Genomic DNA, 20766 nt, shown 5'->3' with positions numbered 1-20766 from the left:
CAAAGTCGGGCTTTATGAAGCCTTTTGTGGAGGAATGGGGTAGGGGCAGCAGGGAGGTACCCTGCCATCCCAAATGCTTTTTAAAAAAACAGGTGCACCGACAAGGGAAAAGCAGTGTGAGGGTTAAGTACACCCTTCCCCACCCTTAAAGAGCCCCCCTACCCAGTGCCAGATCACGGAGGTGTGGTTCTGTGCACACCTCCACCTTTGGACCCCAGCCAGAGCAGTCAGTCTGTGGTAATCATAGTTCTTTTAAGGGATGCTCATTAATTCAATTTTAAATTAAAAAAAAACTATCTTCATATTTAAAAAACTGTGTAATGTATCTTCGAATAAGATATCTAATGCATAATATATTTTTGTTGTTGATTAAGTATGCATATGTTTAATGTGTGCATTGATAAAATACACAAAAACTATTCTGATGTGATCATATATGTAGTAGTATCTAAATGATATGTAGTAGTATCTAAATGATTTTTGTGGCTTCTTTTACCAGGACACAGGACTTCATATGTTCATCAATAAAACACTACACAAAAATAACCTTTTATTTTCATTCCAATAAGATTGCAACAGTGCATATAACATCATCAAAGATAGCAATTATATATGTGAATATAACTGAAAAGGAAAAGAAAGGAAAAGGAAAAGGAAAAAATTGCTTAAGCCTAACTTTAACATAATAAAATACAACTTCCCTAGGGGGAAAAATGAAAGGGTTGGGGACACCTTCTTCTAAGTAAGTGTGTGTGCGCGCGCGCGGGCGCGGGCGCACGCATGCTTTAAAAGCATAAACAATTCATTAAAATTCGGCCAAATAGTAAATTTGTCCTTCCAGTGCTTATTATTATCCTTTTGGCAACCTTGAAAGCATGAAGAATCCACAATAATTGATGTAATGCTAGATTCCATATGCTGGGTATGTACCCCAACAAAACATGAATGTCTCTGACAGGCAATGATTGCTGCAATGTCATGTTAACAAACATATCAATTTCAAACCAAAATGGTGCAATGACTGGACAGGACCAAACCATATGCAAAAGTGTGCCCTAATACAGATTACACCTCCAATATCTAGACGTCTGCAGCCATCCCATGTCAAACATTCTCTAAGGTGTCCAATAAATATGGAATAAAAGATTCTTCTGTATTAGCCTCATTTTGAGATCCAGAGAGGCATGTTTCACTGCCCTCAAAGCAACCCGCCATTGATTTAATAAGATAGGGTATTCAAGATCATTGTGCCAAAGATCTCAGATACAATCAATATCAATCTTGTCAACATCTTTAAGCTTCTGATAGAGCAAGGTTACAGGCTTAGGTGCATCCAATAGATGTTCCAGGTCTAATAAAATAAATGGAGTTGCAGAAGCTGCAATCACATCAGGACTAAAAAGCCATGATAGTAAATGTTTTAGCTGAATAAACTGACAACTAGCATTAAAAGACAAATCAAACTCAGCTCTCAAAGTATCAAAAGATTTAAAAACTGCTTCAGAAGTGCTCAATTGATCTACTGTAATGATGTTGTGGGAGGACCAGTCTGCACAATAAAAAGATTTTCAAACAGGGATTCTTCAGTCTTCTTCAGTCTTCTGAAGTAACAAGGATTCTTCAGTCTTCAGTCTTCCTACACTGTAAGCTTTTCATGCTGGAAAGGATTGAAATCATGTCTAGAACCCAAAGTTTTCCATTTGTTGTTGTTGATGATGATGATGATGATGATTATACATATTTTAATTTGATTTGATTTATATACCACCTGACTCCAAAGGCTCTAGGCAGTTCACAAAAATATATACTGTAATAGAAGCAGAATAAAACCATTACACAATTAAAACATTAAAACATTAAAAAATTACAGCAATTAAAATTTAAAAACATTCAAAGATTACTAAAAGCCTGGCTAAAAAAGTGCTTTGTATACTGGGAATGACCTAGATCTATGAATAAATTATGAACCCAGAGCCTGCCAAGATTTTAGTGGGGTCAAATAACTTTCAGGCTGTGCCCAAGGTATGACCAAAACTCAGGTCTCATTGTTCCACCCTAAGACTGAAGATAAATGATAAGCATGAAAATGTGGAAAATTAAATCCAAAATTAAATCTGCATTCTTCAATAGGTAGTGAAGATCTGGGCAGGTGTCCTTGCCATAAGAAGTCATTGACTAATTTTTAGACTGGCTTAAAGTATGATGAAAGTACACAAATTGGAAGACCTCTTAAAATATATATGAGCCTCAATGTTAAATTTATCTTAATCACATTTAATTGCCCCAGATACTCAGAATCACAGCCCACCAATCTAAGTCATTTTTCATTTGAATCAAAAATTTGGAAAAAAATTGAATTTACTAATTGAAAAAGCTTCCTAGAAATTACTATGCCTAAGTAAACAAGATATTCTGGACACCACCTAAAACCCAAACCCTGTACTTATCAGGAAAACCTGTAGAACCTCAAGGCATCAAATCTGATTTACTCCAATTTATGGAATAACCCAATACATTACAACACTTTCGAATTAAGAAATAAGATTACGAATTAAGACCTCTGGTATATCAATAAAAAATAAAATATCAACTTAATATAAAACCAGCTTGTGCTCAGTCTCATCTAATGTAATACCCTTTACAGGTGAAACTCGGAAAATTAGAATATCGTGCAAAAGTCCATTAATTTCAGTAATGCAAATTAAAAGGTGAAACTGATATATGAGACAGACGCATTACATGCAAAGCCAGATAAGTCAAGCCTTAATTTGTTATAATTGTGATGATCATGGCGTACAGCTCATGAAAACCCCAAATCCACAATCTCAGAAAATTAGAATATTACATGGAACCAAGAAGACAAGGATTGAAGAATAGAACAATATCGGACCTCTGAAAAGTATACAGTGTACTGTGCTTGATTGGCCAGCAAACTCGCCTGACCTGACCCCATAGAGAATCTATGGGGCATTGCCAAGAGAAGGATGAGAGACATGAGACCAAACAATGCAGAATTGCTGAAGGCCGCTAATGAAGCATCCTGGTCTTCCATAATACCTCATCAGTGCCACAGGCTGACAGCATCCATGCCACGCCGCATTGAGGCAGTAATTGCTGCAAAAGGGGCCCAAACCAAGTACTGAATACATATGCATGCTTATACTTTTCAGAGGTCCGATTTTCTGAGATTGTGGATTTGGGGTTTTCATGAGCTGTACGCCATGATCATCACAATTATAACAAATTAAGGCTTGACTTATCTCGCTTTGCATGTAATGCGTCTGTCTCATATATCAGTTTCACCTTTTAATTTGCATTACTGAAATTAATGGACTTTTGCACGATATTCTAATTTTCCAAGTTTCACCTGTATATTATCAGAGTTTCTAATAGCACAAGCCAGGGGTTCTAACACCATGATGAAAAAAAGAGGCTATAGAGGACACCCCTGATGTGTGCCCTGTTCAAGTCTAATTGAAGTGGACACTAGTCCATTGGTTATGACTCATTTATTTTAGTTTGTTTGTTTGTTTGTTTGTCATATTTTTACACCACCCAAAACTTACGTCTCTGGGCAGTTTACAACAAGATTAAAAGTAAAACATTAATTAAAAACAAAAACAAAAAATTTAAAAGCAAGAAATTTAAAACACAATTTAAAATTTTAAAACAATATTCTAAAAACAACATTAAAACAATCAAAACAATATCATTTAAAAGTCTGGGTGAAGAAATACGTCTTTAGAGACTTTTAAAAAGATGTCAGAGATGGGGAGGCTCTTATTTCACTAGGGAGCACATTTCAAAGCCTCGGGGCAGCAACGGAGAAGGCCCGTCCCTGAGTAGCCACCAGACGAGCTGGTGGCAAATGCAGACGGACTTCTCCTGATGATCTCAATGGGCAGTGGGGTTCATAACGAAGAAGACGTTCTCTTAAACACCCAGGGCCCAAGCTGTTAAGGGCTTTATAGGTTATGACCAACACTTTGTATTTTGCCCGGAAACATATTGGCAGCCAGTGTAACTCCTTCAATACGGGAGTAATATGGTCTCTCCTGGATGACCCAGAGACCAGCCTGGCTGCCGCATTCTGGACCAACTGTAGTTTCCAGACTACATACAAGGGCAGCCCCACATAGAGCGCATTGCAGTAATCCAGTCTGGAGGTTACCAGCAGATGTAACACTGATTTGAGGTTGTCTAACTCAAGAAACAGAGGTAGCTGGCGTATAGCCAAAGCAGATAAAAGGCACTTCTGGCCGCTGTCTCAACCTGGGACACCAAGGAGAGATTTGGATCCAGAAGCACCCCTAGACTGCATACCTGTTCCTTCTGGGGAAGTGTGACCCCATCCAGAACAGGCAGATCAAAATCATAGAGAGGAGAGCTGGTCTTGTGGAAGCAAGCATGACTTGTCCCCTTAGCTAAGCAGGGTCCGCCCTGGTTGCATATGAATAGGAAACTAGAAGTGTGAGCACTGTAAGATATTCCCCTCAGGGGATGGAGCTGCTCTGGGAAGAGCAGAAGGTTTCAAGTTCCCTCCCTGGCTTCTCCATAATAGGGCTGAAAGAGATTCCTGTCTGCAACCTTGGAGTAGCCACTGCCAGTCTGTGTAGACAATACTGAGCTAGATGAACCAAGGGTCTGACTCAGTATATGGCAGCTTCCTATGTTCCTATATTCCTATCTCTCAAGTTCCGACCCTGCACAATGAGTACCTCCATCTTATCTGGATTCAGCTTCAGTTTATTCTCCCTCATCCAGCCTATTACTGCTTCCAAGCAGGCATTTATGGAGGATATGCCCTCTCCTGATGATGCTGACATCGAGAAATAGATTTGGGTGTCATCAGCATACTGATAGCACCCTGCACCAACTCTCCTGATGATCTCTCCCAGTGGTTTCATGTAGATGTTTAACAACATCGGAGACAATATGGAGCCCTGAGGGACACCATACCACAGTTCAGTTTCTGAAAAACAACAGTCTCCAAGGGACACCATTTGGAACCTGCCCGAGAGATAGGAGTGGAACCACTGCAAAGCAGTGCCTCCCACCCCCCAACCCCCTCAGACGCTGCAGAAGGATACTATGGTTGATAGTATCGAAAGCCGCCGAGAGGTCCAAAAGGACCAACAGAGTCACACTTCCTCTGTCCATTCCCAGTTGGAGATCATCCATCAGGCCGACCAAGGCAGTCTCCACCCCATAGCCAGCCCGGAAGCCAGTTTGAAATGGGTCTAGATAATCCGTTTCCTCCAAGACTGTCTGGAGCTGGGAGGCCACCATCCTTTCAATTACCTTGCCCAGCCATGGAAGGTTGGAGACAGGCCTGTAGTTACTCAGCTCCAAGGGATCCAAGGTAGGCTTCTTTAGAAGCGGTCTGATAATTGCCTCCTTAAGACTAGTAGTCATCCTACCTTCCCTCAGAGATGCATTTATGATCTCTACCAGGCCTTCTACAACAACCTCCCTGCTAGATCGAACAAGCCATGTTGGGCAAGGGTCAAGAGGACAGGTGGTGGGCTGCACTGTTCCAATCAGCTTGTCCACATCCTCAGGAGTCACAAACTGGAACTGATCCAATCTAACCACATAAGAGGAGTCACTGGATACCTCCACATCAGACACTGAGGTAATTGTGGAGACGGAGTCTAAGTCGGCCTGAATACGAGATATTTTTTCCACAAAGAATTCATTAAACACATCACAGCGGGTAATTGATGGTTCCAAATTCTGATTCAAGGGAGGAGGGGCACATACTAGCCCTCTCACAACCCTGGACAACTCTGCGGGACGTGAACTTGCGGATGCAATACGGGCAGAAAAGAATTGCTTCTTTGCTGCACGTATCGCTTGAGCATCGGTCTTCAAATGAGCTCTATGTTGCAATCTGTCAGATTCAAGCCGAGTCTTTCTCCACCTGCGCTGCAGTCGTCTACCTCGCCGCTGCAGCCCCCGTAGTTGTTCCATATACATACCAAGGGGCCAGTTTTGAAGCGGATCGGAGAGGACGCTCAGGAGCGATCATGTCTACCGCCCTAGTGAGTTTGCTGTTCTAATTCTCCACCGGGACATCAACAGGATTGCTGGCAGAGCCAACACTGAATCCCTCCAAGGCTTCTTGAAATCCTATGGGATCCAATAACCTTCTTGGGCGGACCATCCTAAGAGGTCCTTTGCCCCTGCGAAGGTGGGGTGTGACTGTGAGTCCAACCTTAACCAGATGGTGGTCCATCCATGACAATTGGGAAATCACATGGTTCCCCACCCATGGAACACCACCCTGATCAGAGTGAAAGACCAAATCAAGCGTGTGATCTGCAACGAGCATCAGTCCCAAGACCACCTGAGATAGGCCCGTAGTCATCATGGCCGCTATGAACTCCTGAGCCACCCCGGACAAATTGGTCCCGAAATGAACATTGAAGTCGCCCAGCACCACAAGCCTGGGTGACTCCAACACCAATTCCAAGACCAAGTCCACCAGCTCAGTTAGGGACTCTGTTGAGCAGGGGGCTATCGGTACACCAACAGAAGTCCCAGTCTCTCCCTGGTCCCCAAACTTAAGTACACACATTCTATATGGTCTGACACTCTAACAGGGATCCTGGTAAGGGGGATATTAATCTTGTAGACCACAGCCACTCCACAACCCCACCCCCGGTCCCTCAACTGCTCATGAATAAAGAGCCATTTGTAGCATAGTAACCCAAGTCAAAAAACTTGTGGGAAATCCATTTTTAATCAAAACATGTTTTAGGAAGCCCAGATGGACTGTCAATGCCTTCTCTGCATCTAAATAAATTATAGTGGCTGGGTCTTGCTTTTCAGAGGATAAGGCTAATACATCAAACAACAATATAATATTGTCTGATGCTTGGCGGATAGATGTAAACCAGGGTGTGAACCGGATGAATAATGGTAGGGAGCACAGTCTGAACCCCACCTGAGAGTGTGGCTGTGAATATTTTAGTGTCAACATGTAACAAAGAGATAGGTATACAGCTAGTACATACAGTAAACCAGGTTCTTTACTGGACTTAAGGAGAACAGTTACATAAATTTCATTGAAAGTAGGAGGGAAGTACTTACTAAAAAAACATCATTATGCACCTGCAATTAAATTGTATCTGGGAAACTAATATATTTCATGTAAAACTCCACAGAAAATCCATCAGGCCCCAGGACCCTTCCAGATTTCATAGATTTAATTGTGGTCATTTTTTCTTGTAGAGAAAGAGGTACACATAATGTTTGATCTGATCTTGTGTTATATGTGGAAAATGCACCCTTTGCAGGAAACAATATATGAAGCTCTTCTCACAATTGGTGAGAAGGGCTACCCTCTTTTGTGGGGAGGACTCCTGAAAGCTTGCCTCTTTACGTTCCTACAGACAATCACAGAGCAGTCTCTGGGTGGGTGAATTACCCACCCTTATGAGTTCTGGCTTCCCCAGCTACTCACCCAACAGTTCTGGGGGTTGGGCACAGGGAAGTGCCACCATGTGGCACCCCGGACCCCAGAGTCTCAAAATTGAACCATGTGAGTGCACAGTGCAGTAATGGGAACTACCCCCCCCATGTGCCCGCCACAGCTGCAAGCAGTCATGACAGCCACACAATCACATAGCCCAGTTTGGGGGCATGCTCGCACCCAAAACCTGAGTTAAGCACCAGGCTACTTAAGAGGGCTTGCCGCTACACCACTGCCAGGATCCATGCAGATCCCAGAAGTTCTCACAAGCAACAAAAGCTGGGCTGGACTTCCCTAGCTCAGTTTTTGCTGCTTGTGAGAATAGCTTCTATGTCTTCATCGATATGTACTACTATGCAACTTAGAATAAAACTAAAAAAAACCCTGCTGATTTATAAATTCAGGGTCTGAGTGCACATCACCTTGAGTATCACAGATAGAAGACAGACTGTTGTGCTGTTTAATCTGCTTCAATCCAGATGCCAAGAATTTACTAGATTTGCCACCCCCCAATATCTTTGCAATATCTTTACAATTCAACAAAAATTCAGTTTCCAAGGAGTATAACTTATTGAGTTCGTATTTAGCCATGCGTAAGGTTCTGTATGACTTAGGAGAAGAATGTAATGCATATAAGGTTAATAAATCCTTAACTTGCTTCTTGAGAGATACCATTGATCCATTTGTTGCCTTTTAAATATAAATAAAAAGCTATGATCTGGCCCTGCAAAAAAATGCTTTTAAAATATCTCAAACCAGGGATAATGATGTAATACAGCCCCTGTTGAAACAAAAAATATATATCCCTTTCCTCCATCTCCTGTTCTATTTGTCTAGCAAATTGTAGCTCCTTCAGTAAGGATGTATTCATATACTACCTAAATAAAGTACTGGAACAAGCTTCCAAATGAACAACCAACTTACGGGGCCATGATCTGAGATTGCTACGTGTCAACGTTGCATGCCTGAACTCGAGATACTAAAGAATGAGACATAAAAAAATAATCCAATATAAAACAATTTTTATAAACAGGAGAAAGAAAAGTATATTATCATTGAGAAGGATTAAGAAGATGCCATATATCTACTACATTAGAATCTAACATATATGCCTTAAGTGTCGTACAGGTCTGAGAGTGTAACCTAAAGGGGTGGGCGTGGGGTGGGGTATTATGGTCATTAAGGGGGTCAAGAGTGTGATTCAAATCCCCTCCAATAACCAAGTGATCAAATGTCAAAGTATGTAAATGTTCAAAACAGATGTGTATTAATTATTGGGAAACCATGTCTGGATCATACAAATTCATTAACACCACAAGTTGACTGCCTATACTAACAATAAGTATAAGAAAGTGACCTTTATCATCTGTTATTTCCTATTCAACAATTAATTTAGAAGATTTGTGAATTAAAAGAGCCACACCCCTCACCCTCTTAGAATTGCCACTTATGTAAACATTCGCCACCCATGCCCATTGCAAGAGCAATTTATCAACTGGCAAGATATGGGTTTTGTGTAAAAAAGCAACCCCAATAGCCACTTGGGGGATTATTTTTCCCAAAAAGCACATAATGCACATTATGTGCATAATGTACATTGGAAAAACAAGGAACTCAAAGCAAATCACACATGCTGTGGTAGCTAATCTGAGAAATTTTTCCTGATTTCAAGAATTCCGGAGTAATGGAACAGGACGCAAAAGGACCTCTCATAGGTGTCAATTTGCCCATGCTGCATATTGTCCATGCATCAAGTTGCTAACAGTTGTCCATATCACTGGCTGCTCTTTGTGAAGCAATATGTTGGGCAGTTGAAGAAATGGTCCGCTCCTCCCCAGGGCATCAAGGGGGCAGGCATTTTGCCCATTTAGAAAAGGCACAAGGCATGTCTTGCCCAGCCATTGGCTGGGGGTCCATCTAGGGGGACAGGTTGCAGGCAGCCGATGCTGTTGCTGGCCAGCCCCAAATTCAGTCCTTCGCAGTGTAGCAGCCTTCTCCATCCCTAGTGCGGGCTTTTGCAGGTTGCCCTCTTGAGGGCCGGGAAGGAAATTTTGACCCTCAATGGATTGGCTTTGTTTGGGGGTCTTTTTTTGCCTACCTCACACTTTATGCAGGTACAGTGTGGTTTCCTGGATAATTGACTTCTGGTGAGCACCTTTCAGGCACACGTTTGGTGTAAGGAGAAGTCATTACTGCTCCCTAGAGGTGTTCCAGCTCAGGGAGCAATGGTTGATGGCTTACTTCAACCTGCCTAAGGACTCAACACCTCCAGGGCTTTCCAGCTTGGGGATGGCGAATCCTATGGCAGGTGCCTCCACATTAGGTGGCTAAGATGGGCAGCAGTTGTCCTGATGCTGCCTGAAGCGGAGGTTCTCACCCTTGGTGTTATGCCGATTGGCTCATGTATAAGCAGTGAGTCTTTGGGATCACACCATTGAGAATGGAATTCCCATCTTCTCCTGTCTTGTTGTTTCAATTAATAAAGTTGTGGCATTATTTTAATCCACATTTATGTCTCATGTCTTTATTCATCCGGGTGCAAGGCTTGTTTACTGTAGCTGTTTCTTATTGAGGGAGTTTATGCAAACTGGCCCAGTGGCACTTGAATCAATTTGTGCTGTGGAATTGATTATCAGCTGAAAAAGAAAGGAAGGCAAGACATGCTCAATTAGTCAATGATTCAGTGCAGGTGGCTTTCCTCACTCAGGTTAAGTAAGCAGCCTCCCACTGTGAGCACAGGGGCAGCAACCTCAGCAGATGGCTACTGAACAGAACTCTCATCACATCTAAAGGTAGACAAATCATCTTACCTCTCAGCTAAAAATAAGCCATGAGTTACCAGCAGTTGGAAAGCAAGGGAATGAGGCTGTAACTGCCTGCTGTAATAATTAAAATAAGGGATGTTTATTCATGCTCCTGTTGTTGTGCAGGGCTGCAGGAGTGGGCTGAAGGTGACAGATGTCTCTTATTTTTAAAGAATGTCCCCTTTTCTAGAACATGACAGCTTCACAGATCATTATGGATGCCCTGAGTTTCAGAACTTTGCAGCTGCCTAGCAGTTTATAGGAGAGGGGAAAAACTCACATCCCTTCTTTTGAATTTTTAACTTGGCAATCCTGTCTGTAGTCCTAATGCAAGTGTTGACTTTGATGCATTAACTGTCCTTTAGCCATGCATAAATAAATCCTTGCTTTGATCCTGCTAGTCCCTCATGTAAGTTTATAATTTGGTCCATACTCTCTATTTCAGATTGCTTTTACTCAAAAAAACCTTAGCAATTTGTTTTACCTTAGGATTTGTGGCTAGGCCATCATTAAAAAGTCATCTTCAAGTGAGGCTCTCTGAATACCTGTTTTGTTTTAATCTGGTGACTGGTCAGTCTGCACTAACCTTGTTCACTTGGCCAAGTTCATATTTTTGGATAAAATCTAAAGAAAAAAGAGAAAATTACTTCAGTGACTCAATTAACTTCTTCCTGTATTGAAACTGAAAGGGTTAAATACACATCAAGTTATTCTTGAGGATTAACTTCCTATCAAATGGTACATAATTTGTATATGTTCTGCATGCTCCACTGTGAGCCAATTTTCAGTCTGGACAGATACACTACCATACCCTATACTGCACTGAAGTCAGTGCTCAAATTAGAAAGGGCTAGTCCACTTCCCTTTTGTGATGTCCCCCCATTATTGTTTTTAGAAAGCTACAGAAGGAACATGATGTGGCAAAATGGAGAGATTCCAAAGTGCAGCTTGTTGATTTCATTAAGGGTCCTCCCTACCTTCCTCCATTATTCAAACAATGTTTTCAGCAAACAGCCTGTACAATGTCGGAATCGTTGTCAGTGCAAGGTTTGCTTGCTTTTTATTATTCCTTCTCCGAGTAGTTTAACTTCTTTTTCTATTTATTTTTCTTCTCTCTCTCTCTTTCTCTTCTTGAACTAATACTGAAGCTATTCTGACAATCACTGGAAACTGGCCTAGAGGAGCCCAGCCCGGTTTTCAGTGATCGTAGCCCAGTGGTTCCACGGCAGTTAGCCTGCATGACAACCCCTCCTCTTAAATGAGGTTAACGGTCTGAGTGCTGCATTAACCTTGTTTTTCTGCTCGTGTGTCAGCCGCAGCTGCTTGCAGCTGTGGATGGCACACTCAGGATCAGGGGGAGCGGAATCCAGGAAGGTACCACACCCTCGCGTGGTGCCTTCCTAAGTTTCAGTGGCCGGGTGGGCCGCGCAGCAGCTCTCCTCTTCCCCTGATCCCTGGAGCTCCTGATGGAGCCATGGCCAGGTGCAGGAGCGCCTGACAGGAGCTGCTCATCTGCGTGGCCGATCCGGCCACCCTGCAATGAGCAACTGCTCATGTGCGGGGAGAGTGGGCTAAGCCCACTCACCCCACATGAACCCTCCTGGTGTTTCACAATAATCGTGTGAAGTGCGTCTCTGTTTTACTCCAATTCAGGCCCGTAGCCAGCTGGTGGCATGGTGTGTACCTGCTGCACCAAAAAAATTCTCTTTCCTCCCCAGCCTCACTGACTCGTTTCACTGAACATTTTACAACCTGTGTCCCCTGACTTCTGCAATCCCCTAAACAAAAAAATGAGGCTGGTTACAGGCCTACTTTGGGTTCAATGTCCTTCCTTTGAAGGAAAAGAGGTATGAGATGGGCAGAGGAGCACCTAGGTAATTTTGGAGCCTGGACCTAAAGGCCTTTGGACCCCCCCCCCAATTAAGCATCATCATGCTTGGTTGGGCAGCCACACCACCTGGAACAGACTAAAGAGGATTGGGGGGGCAAGGGCTGTGGAGGCCTTGGACTTTGGCCCAGAAGTCCAAGGGTTAGAATAGCTCTGGAGATGGGCTTGATGGACTAGTAAAACTGGATGAAATGATGGACTGGGTTGGCTAAGATGGACTGAATGACGGGCAGGATTGATTTTGTATTGCCAACCATCTATTTTCTGACAAGGTGTGAACAAGCTTCTGGTGAGGAAAAATCCTAGTATAATATATGAAAAGTTTGTTTGTTCTTGGCTGGTTTATCCTGTGCAATGTAGAAACCAGACATCTGGTTGTAGCAACTTGGAGCAACTTGGATTTTACCTGTATTGGCAGGTTAAACTTCTTGAATACTTTAGCAGAGCAAGCTGACAATATTGAGTTTTCATGAGGTTTTACAGTACAAACCCAGGCAAAATTAAATCAGATAAACAAAATAGTGACCTCCCAATGTTCACATTTGACTCATGCTTTGTTCAGAAGCAGCAGGAGAAAATCTATAGTGAACATTGAATTATCTGATAGTTTATTTTATTATTTCAAGTGTGAAACTGCTATTAAAAGAGAAGAGGGCTGGGATAGGAAAATTTTATATTGTCTGTACAGAACAACAATCAAATGCATAGCTACCTTTGTTCCTCACTTAGTAAGTTTGCACAGTTTACCAATATGCTGAGCAGAACCCTTAAGCCCTATTTAAATTGTTTTCCCAAAATAAAATGCATATGCCTCATTTGCTAAGCAAACAATGAATGTGTTTAATCTATTACAGTGCCTTGTGAGACTGTTTCCAAAGTGAATACAGGTAGCCCTTGTTATTCATGAGGATTCCATTCTCACCGATAGGCGTAAATACAGAAAACCCAAATCACAAAACTTTAAATCAATGGGAAAGAGGGGGGATTAGGTTCCTAACCAAAAAGGGGGGGCATAAAAGCAAAGGGGGCAGCAAGAAGAGAAAAAACGACAGTACTTTATTCTCCAACGATCCCCCCAAACTGCCCAAACGGTCAAATATTTGCAAATTATTTTTTAAAAGAGCCACAAAATGCAAAATGGCCCTCTAGCAGGGAATGGCATTGGAAGTCATTTCTGAGTCATTTCCAGCCACTCAAAACCACGGATAAGTGAATTTTGCCTCTTTTTCTATGTAGATAATGAAACTGGGTTTCTAAGACCCAATCATGGATACCCCAAAACACAGATGTGGAGTCCATAGATAATAAGGGCCACTGGTATAAAGCTATTATTATTTTATTATCATTATTATTATTTTATGTCAAAATAATATTTGTAAAACACTTTTATGAACAGTCCACATCCACATTATAGAACCTTATCTTTTATTCTTAAAAGTTTAAAACAATACAGGTTTATTTACGAAGAAAAAATAAAGAAAGCAATGCACTCATAGATAAGAGGAGAGTCCCCTGAATAGTCTCTGCATAGGGGCTACAATGCAATACAGAGTAAAGTGTGCTGAAGTCCATTGGGATAAATACTCTTAATTAAGTGTACCTGCCTCTCTGTTGCACTGTGAGTGTGACCCCACACTCCTAGCTATCTGTGTTGTCCCATTTGATTTGTTTTGTCTGCATTTGTTTTGTCTACATATTTAAGCTGTGAATCACAAGTTGTGAACTGGAAATCAGGGGGCTCAACTTCCCTTTCATCCTGGGATGAATGAATGCAGTTGTGTTTGAAGGACACTGAAACTGATTGCTGAAGCAAGCAGAATGATTGCTGCCCAAAATAACATTCCTTAGTCAATCATGCTTTTGTACTGTGTAAGAATACTTACGTGTGGATTGTAGAGATAGTGGCTGACATCCTAACAAACCAAGCACTGGGTACCATGAGATGTGCTGATGCTGCATACAAGATCTTGACAAATGTAGCTGCAGCAGTGTGTGTGTGTGTGTGTGTGTGTGTGTGTGTGCACACGCGCGTGCGCGCACGTACGTGTGCTGGAGGGTATATTTTGATGAAATATTTTCCCACAAGTCTTCTGTACTCCCACTCCCAAATGTCACTGAGAGTTGTGTGATCCCCCCAAAATATGTTTTGGGCCACACAGAAAACTTCAGTGGAAGAGGAGATTATCAAAATGTCCTCCCTCCCATGTGAGTGGCATCCTCCACAGCATCACACACCTCATAGAGCACCAGTGCTTTGTTAGTTAGAATACCCTGTCTTCTAATAAGCATATAAGAATTGTCTCCACTGAGTGGCTTTGGAGATCTTTCAGATACTGAGATAAAAATAAATCTCTTTCATCTGTATAAAGTGGGCAATGTAACAGTGAATGCGTCAGTGTTTCGGGAGCAGCTCCGCAAAGGCATAGTCTCTCCTCATAGGGTTTTCTTTCAAATTTCCCTACTAGCATCGCTGAGGGTAAAGCATTCAAGCGAGCTCTTGTAAACGCCCAGCGCAGCTTTGGTGAATAGATTGTATAGAAATAAGAGGCTGTGACCCAGTCTTTCTTAGTGCTTAGGAATTGTAGCGGCCTATTTACGGAGGCCCTTTCCTCCTGGAAATTTATGTCCCTAAGCCTTTGTTTAACTAGGGATCTTGCTGTTGACTCGCCCTGTTCTAACAATTGTACTGGGCAGAAGCCCATCTTCCGGAGTCTTTCCTCAACCATCATACACCAATGGGGTTGTGGGGTAGCGGCAAGGAGATGAGGTATAAGTCCTGCCGGGTAAAGATGAGTCTTAATCCAATACAAGATTATGAGCAGCCAGGCCCTGGACTCCAATTTCCATAGCCCAATCTCCTGCCGTATTAAGGAGTTCGGGACACATTTTGGTACCCCCAATAGTGATCTCAGAAAGCCCGATTGTACTTTTTCTAAAGCTTGTAAGTCTTTTGGTGGTCTAACCTGAATCCCATATAGCAGCTGAGGTATCACTTTAGCCTGAAAGGCTTTATTAGCTGCCGGAATATAGCCGCCACCTTGTGCCCAGAAAAATTTCCTGATTGCCATGGAAGATCGAGTGGCATTCAATTTAGCGGCACTGGTGTGCGTAGAGGTACCACCATTAAACTGAAACACCACCCCCAGGTATCTGTAAGACTTCACCTGCTCCACTCTGGCACCAGCTATGGACCATCTAAAAACCCGTTGCTTCTTTGCAAATCTCACGATTTTAGTTTTGGTGTAGTTAATTTCCAGAAATTCCTCATTGCAGAACAAACTCAAGCATTCTAACGCTCTTTTTAGACCAACTCTGGTCTGTGACAATAAGGCTGTGTCATCTGCATACATCAGGATAGGTAAACACCTGTCCCCTATCTTTGGCGCGTGAGTTTCAACTTGCTGTAGACGGGTGATTAGACCGTTTACATAGAAATTGAAAAGAGCTGGGGCTAGTATGCATCCCTGCTGGACCCCCCTTTCTACAGGGATCTCTCCGGATAATTGGCCATTGTGGTCACATTTTACTCTCAGACTCGTGTTCTCATAGAGTTTATATATTAGAGATAGCAATCTCTTGTCAATAGAAGAGTTTGCAAATTTCTCCCACAGGATTTTTCCCATAGGGAAGAATAGAGGTTTCAGAAAAAGTATAGCTTCATGTTGTGGGGGGAGGGGTGGCCCAGAGCAGAGTAGGGTGGGTGCTAGTGCCCAGTGGGGGCAAGGAAGCTGCCAGAATTATTCCAAAGGAATTGGGCAGAGGGCTGATTTTTAAAGATATAATGGAGTTTGCACATCTGTAAAGTTCTTCCCCATAGGGAATGATGGACCTCCATAATTCCTGCCCCATAACTGCATTTGGGGGCAACAGGGTGGCCCAGAGCAAGTGGTGGTGTAGAGCACATAGGGTGCCAACCACCCCCATGGGTTGCTAACTCATGGGGTACTGGGTTCTGTTGTTTCTGAGATGTTTTGAGTGTAGATTCAGATTCTCTGGTAGCATATGAGAGTGGATTCATGGTTTGTCATTGAAAATCTCGTATGCTACCAGACAATCTATACTCAGAACAGCACAGAAACAACAGAACCCAGCACCCCATGGGTTAGCAACCCATGGGGGTGGTTGGCACCCTGTGTGCACTACACCACCACTCGCTCCCCACTACCCCGGTGCCCCCCAGGTGGAGTTATGGGTCTTCTGAAACCTCCATTATTCCCTAGGGCGGAAAAACCTTAAAGAAGCGTAAACTTCAACAATTCCTAAGAAATCAGGCATTTGCCCTATTCCTTTGGAATAGGGCAAGTGGCAGGAAACCCTTGGGGCACTTCCACCCCACCCACTGTATTGCCCCTCAGGCCCCCTTTCTGCCCCGAATCTGCCCCAAAGACATGTCAACTTCAGAAATTCTTTAAAAATCAGCCCTTTTCCCAATTCCTTTGGAATCTGGGTGGCAGCAGGCATCCATTGGGGCACTACTACCTGAACCACTCTTCTGCCCCCAAAGCCCCCTTTCTGCCCTGAATCCACCCCAAATAACATCAACATCACACATCAACAACAGCAGAGCTTGGGGAAAAATCAGGCAGATTTCCAAATGTCATGCACATGCACATCCCCCCACCAAGAATGCAATTGATCTACACACAACAGTGTGAAACAACAACAATGAAATGCACACTGCCCCACTGGCCAATGAGGGTAAATGCACACTGCCCCATTAGCCAATGAGGGTAAAATTTACCCTTAAATTTGCTTAAAAGGAATAAGGAGGCAATTGCCAGCAGATCAGCCCATGCTTTCGCTAGCCAGTCTGTGGGCTGGAAGGGCTGGAAATTCAAACAGATGTCAAAACTCAAAATGGAGACTGAAGGAGAAAGACTTTTTGCAATTGCAAAATGGAGTTCTGAAACAGCCGAAACAACAAAACATTTTGTATCCGAAACAGGGACATTTTGTTTTGGCTACAAAATTTTCTGTTTTGAGCATTGGGTGTTTTGTTTTGGCTGCAAAACAGCTGATTTGGCCTGTTTTGTGTACAAAACGTTTTGTATCCGAAACGAAACGCACATCCCTACTTACCAGTGCTGGCAGGGTGGGATGGGGGTAATGGCATCTCCTCCGACCCCTGCTAGCCTCCTGCAGAGTAGGTTGGAATAGAGGCAGCCCAGCTCATGCCTCTGCGCATGTGCAGGGGCCAGATTAGTGACCTCCACATGTGCACATGGGCCATTTGTGTGACCACACAGTCTCTAGACACGTGCGGTGTCTCTACACACATGCAGAGGTCACTAAAATGGTCCCCGTTCATGCACAGAGGCCTCAAACAGGCCTACACCAGCCCGGCCTACTCTCCCCTCCCACCCATTCTACCCTTAGGAAAGCCCCCTACCCTCCCCTTTATTTGTAAAGGGTAATACTCACTGGATTTCCCTTTACTCGTAGAGCTCCAAGCTGGCTTGGTTTGAACCAGGCCTGGTTTGGTTTGGACCAGCCAAAGTTGGTCCTGCTCGACCCCAAACCTGCTGAGCCAACTCTATGTCTAATCCAGCTTGAAGCAAGCAACAACATTCAAAACATTCTAGGTAGGGCTTGCACACCCCTACCTAGTTGCTTTTGAATTGTTACCTTCAGGGAAGCAGCTTGGTTGTGTGTGTGTGTGTGTGTGTGTGTGTGTGTGTGTGTGTGTGGGCGGGGGGTGGTTGCTTGGTGAAGCAATCAAATGATGAGGACTATTAAGTCAAATAGCCTGAATGACCTTAGATAGTTAAAACAAAAAATTATGTGAAACATCCTCCGATTCCTTTTGTCAACAAGGCTTAATATCTTGATATAGCTAACTTAAGCTACAAAGGTAGATATGCATGCTAGACAGCCCCCACAGTTCACTGGTAGGGGTTGATCTTGGAGTGTTCTTCTTCCAGGGCTAGGACCCAATGCATTTTTCTTCCAAGCTTGGAACAAAATACACTACATGCTGCTGAGGACTTGGAGGTATATCCTCTCCCCAGTCCTTGTTCATCAAAGCGAAGATGTTTTCTATTGCTGTTTGCCATTGCTGAAGCGATTCCCACGATCAGTAGAAAGTGGGCTAAGGGAGCCTAGCCCACTTTTGGCTGATCGTGGGAGCCAATGGGCTCGCAAGCAAGCCCAGTGGTTCCAAGGTGGCTAACCCGCCTAATTCCCACTCCCCTTAAATGAGGTTAATGGAGCGAGTGCTTTGTCAACCTCATTTTTTTGCTCATGTGCCACCACAGTACATGACAACACATGAGTAGACCCCCGACCGCGAGGCTGCAGCTGGTCTCTCGGCTTTGGAGGTCTCTCCAGAATGCCCCATGTGCTCGTGCAGGGCATCCTGGAACTTCCCTGCAGCCCCCACCAGCGCTGTGATTGAACCAGTAGTCGTGTGTGTGGCCAATCCGGCCACCCAGGGCTGCAAGCATGATTGTCTGCGGGGGGAGCGGGCTAAGGCCACCCTCCCTGCAGACCCACCAGAAGCTCTTCTCACAGATCACGAGAAGAGCTTCATTCTTTGTTTTTTGTTTCAGCTTGAGTGCCTTGTTTTCATTATATTATTGGCCACTTTGGTTTTTGTAAGTAAATCAGAATATACATGCTTAAAATACAGTAAATAAATACAAGAAGACTTTGGCACAACAATCTTAAGACTACTTCTTCAGAAGTAAATTCCCTAGTAAGTAAGCAAAGCTGCAAGACTTTTTTTTTTAAAAAAAAAACCTACTGCTACCTATTGACATGGTTGAAATTCTTTTGAATGTTGTTGCTTTTTTAATCCAGCAGCCAAAAAATCAATGAATTCTGAGGACTCGGTAGCTGTTAAATCCAGGTGTTCTGTTCTAATTTAAAAGGATGCTTTGCAGCTTTATAGTCCTCTTTTTGCACATGTACTCAGAAGTAGTTCCCACTAGATTCAAAGAGGCTTTCCTTCTAGTCTGTGCAAAAAAATTGCACATTTTTTATTAACCCCCATTGAATAAATTGGGACTTACTTCTAAGTAAATATACACAGGTTCAGGATGCTAGCTTCTCAGAGACAGGAAACAGCTGGCCGTTTCCCCCAAAGCATACTTATTAATACAGCACATGTCTGTATCCAAAATGCTATTATAATAATAATCAGGGTTTCATTTAGGCAGGGAAGAGCTTGTTGTTGTATCCTTCATACCACATGTGACTGTTATCAGAAGCAGCTATTTTTTTAATTATTCTGGAGAAAAGAAACTGCAATGAATTCCTTTATAGCAAACTGGGGTGTTTTGTTTTGTTGCAACTTAATTTTTTTTAAATTTATTTTCATAAAATTGTGAGCTTTCTGGGAGTGTGTGTGTGTGTGTGTGTGTGTGTGTGTGTGTGTATGATACATAGTGTGGAAGGAGTAAGGTATGCTTCCTGGGATTTGCTGTATGTAGTATGCATGTTTTGAGAACAGGGTTCTTGAAAGACTGCCAGCTACCCTGTGAATCTGCCCAGGCACTGAGGCTCTTCACATGACCTGTGAGAAGTGCCAGATGGGACTTGGCGGGGAGAGCGGGCTTAGCCCACTCACCCCGTGGACGATCAAACCCCTGTCCCTGGGCAGCCAGATCAGCAAGCGTGCAGGGCAATCTAGGGGGACCCCTGACACCAGGATGCTACTTGTAGCCTTCCGGTCAGTGGTCTTCTCATGTGTTGCCGCGCACTGTGGCAGCACATGATCACAAAATCAAGATGAACAGAGCACTTGCTCCGTTAACCTCGTTTAGGGGAGGGGGAATTAGGCAGGCTAGCCACCTTGGAACCGCTGGGCTCACCCGTGAGCCCGGTGGTTCTGATGATCACTACAAAGTGGGCGAGGCTCCCTTAGCCCACTTTCTAGCGATTGTCAGAATAACTTCACTGTGTTCTTGATCAGAGACCTTTAGGCTATTCACACGGTCCACCGAAATCGGGCTAGGGTTGCTTAGCCCAATTTTGGTGGATCGTGAGAACCTACGGACTCGCAAGTGAGCCCGGTGTCCTCCAGGCAGTTAACACACCAAACTACCCCTCTCCTTAAACCGGGTTTGCGGAGGTCTGTGGTTTTGCTCACTTGCTTGAATCGCCTGTTTTCCATGTGTCAAATTCTCTGCTAACTGACCCAGCCTGTGTTTTCTAAAAGGGTAATAAAAAGATATACTCTAAATATTTATTTAATACCATTCAGTTTTTCAATGGAAAGGATGGTAACCTTTCCAGCCCTCTTCTGGCTCACGGTGGCCATTTTGAAGGCTGCCTTGCATGTGCACAGGCTATATGTGTGCCCAGTTCATTTAAAAAATAAATAAATTCCCAAGGGTGCACAAAACTGAACATGCCCATTTTGAGTCTGTGTTTGTGCACACCCCTACACATGAGTACTGTCTCTGTCTGCACATTCCAACAACCCCTTCAGGGACCACTTACCAATTCCCTGTGAAATTTGTCTTTCCTAATTCACTTAAGTGGTTAGGACAGTTACACATATGATAAATTAGGCTTGTGCATCTCGATTCAGGTACAAAACGTTTTGTGCCCGAAAATGGCAATTGTGAAGGTTTTGTAACCAAAACAAAATCAAG

The 20766-nt window shown here is 43.3% G+C and overlaps 1 long non-coding RNA gene across 1 annotated transcript in view; it reads left to right on the top strand.

The window, feature by feature from the left end:
• Positions 1–10156: 10156 nt before the first annotated feature.
• The window catches only part of LOC128327830 (uncharacterized), a 56668-nt gene continuing 46058 nt past the window's right edge, over positions 10157–20766 (top strand). Inside the window, exon 1 of the long non-coding RNA XR_008308814.1 lies at positions 10157–10269. This is a non-coding gene — a long non-coding RNA (uncharacterized LOC128327830). The remainder of the gene's footprint in view (positions 10270–20766) is intronic.

The sequence above is a fragment of the Hemicordylus capensis genome, chromosome 5 (genome assembly GCF_027244095.1).
Source record: "Hemicordylus capensis ecotype Gifberg chromosome 5, rHemCap1.1.pri, whole genome shotgun sequence".
Classification (NCBI taxonomy): domain Eukaryota; kingdom Metazoa; phylum Chordata; class Lepidosauria; order Squamata; family Cordylidae; genus Hemicordylus; species Hemicordylus capensis.
This window is presented reverse-complemented; position numbering and strand designations above follow the sequence as displayed.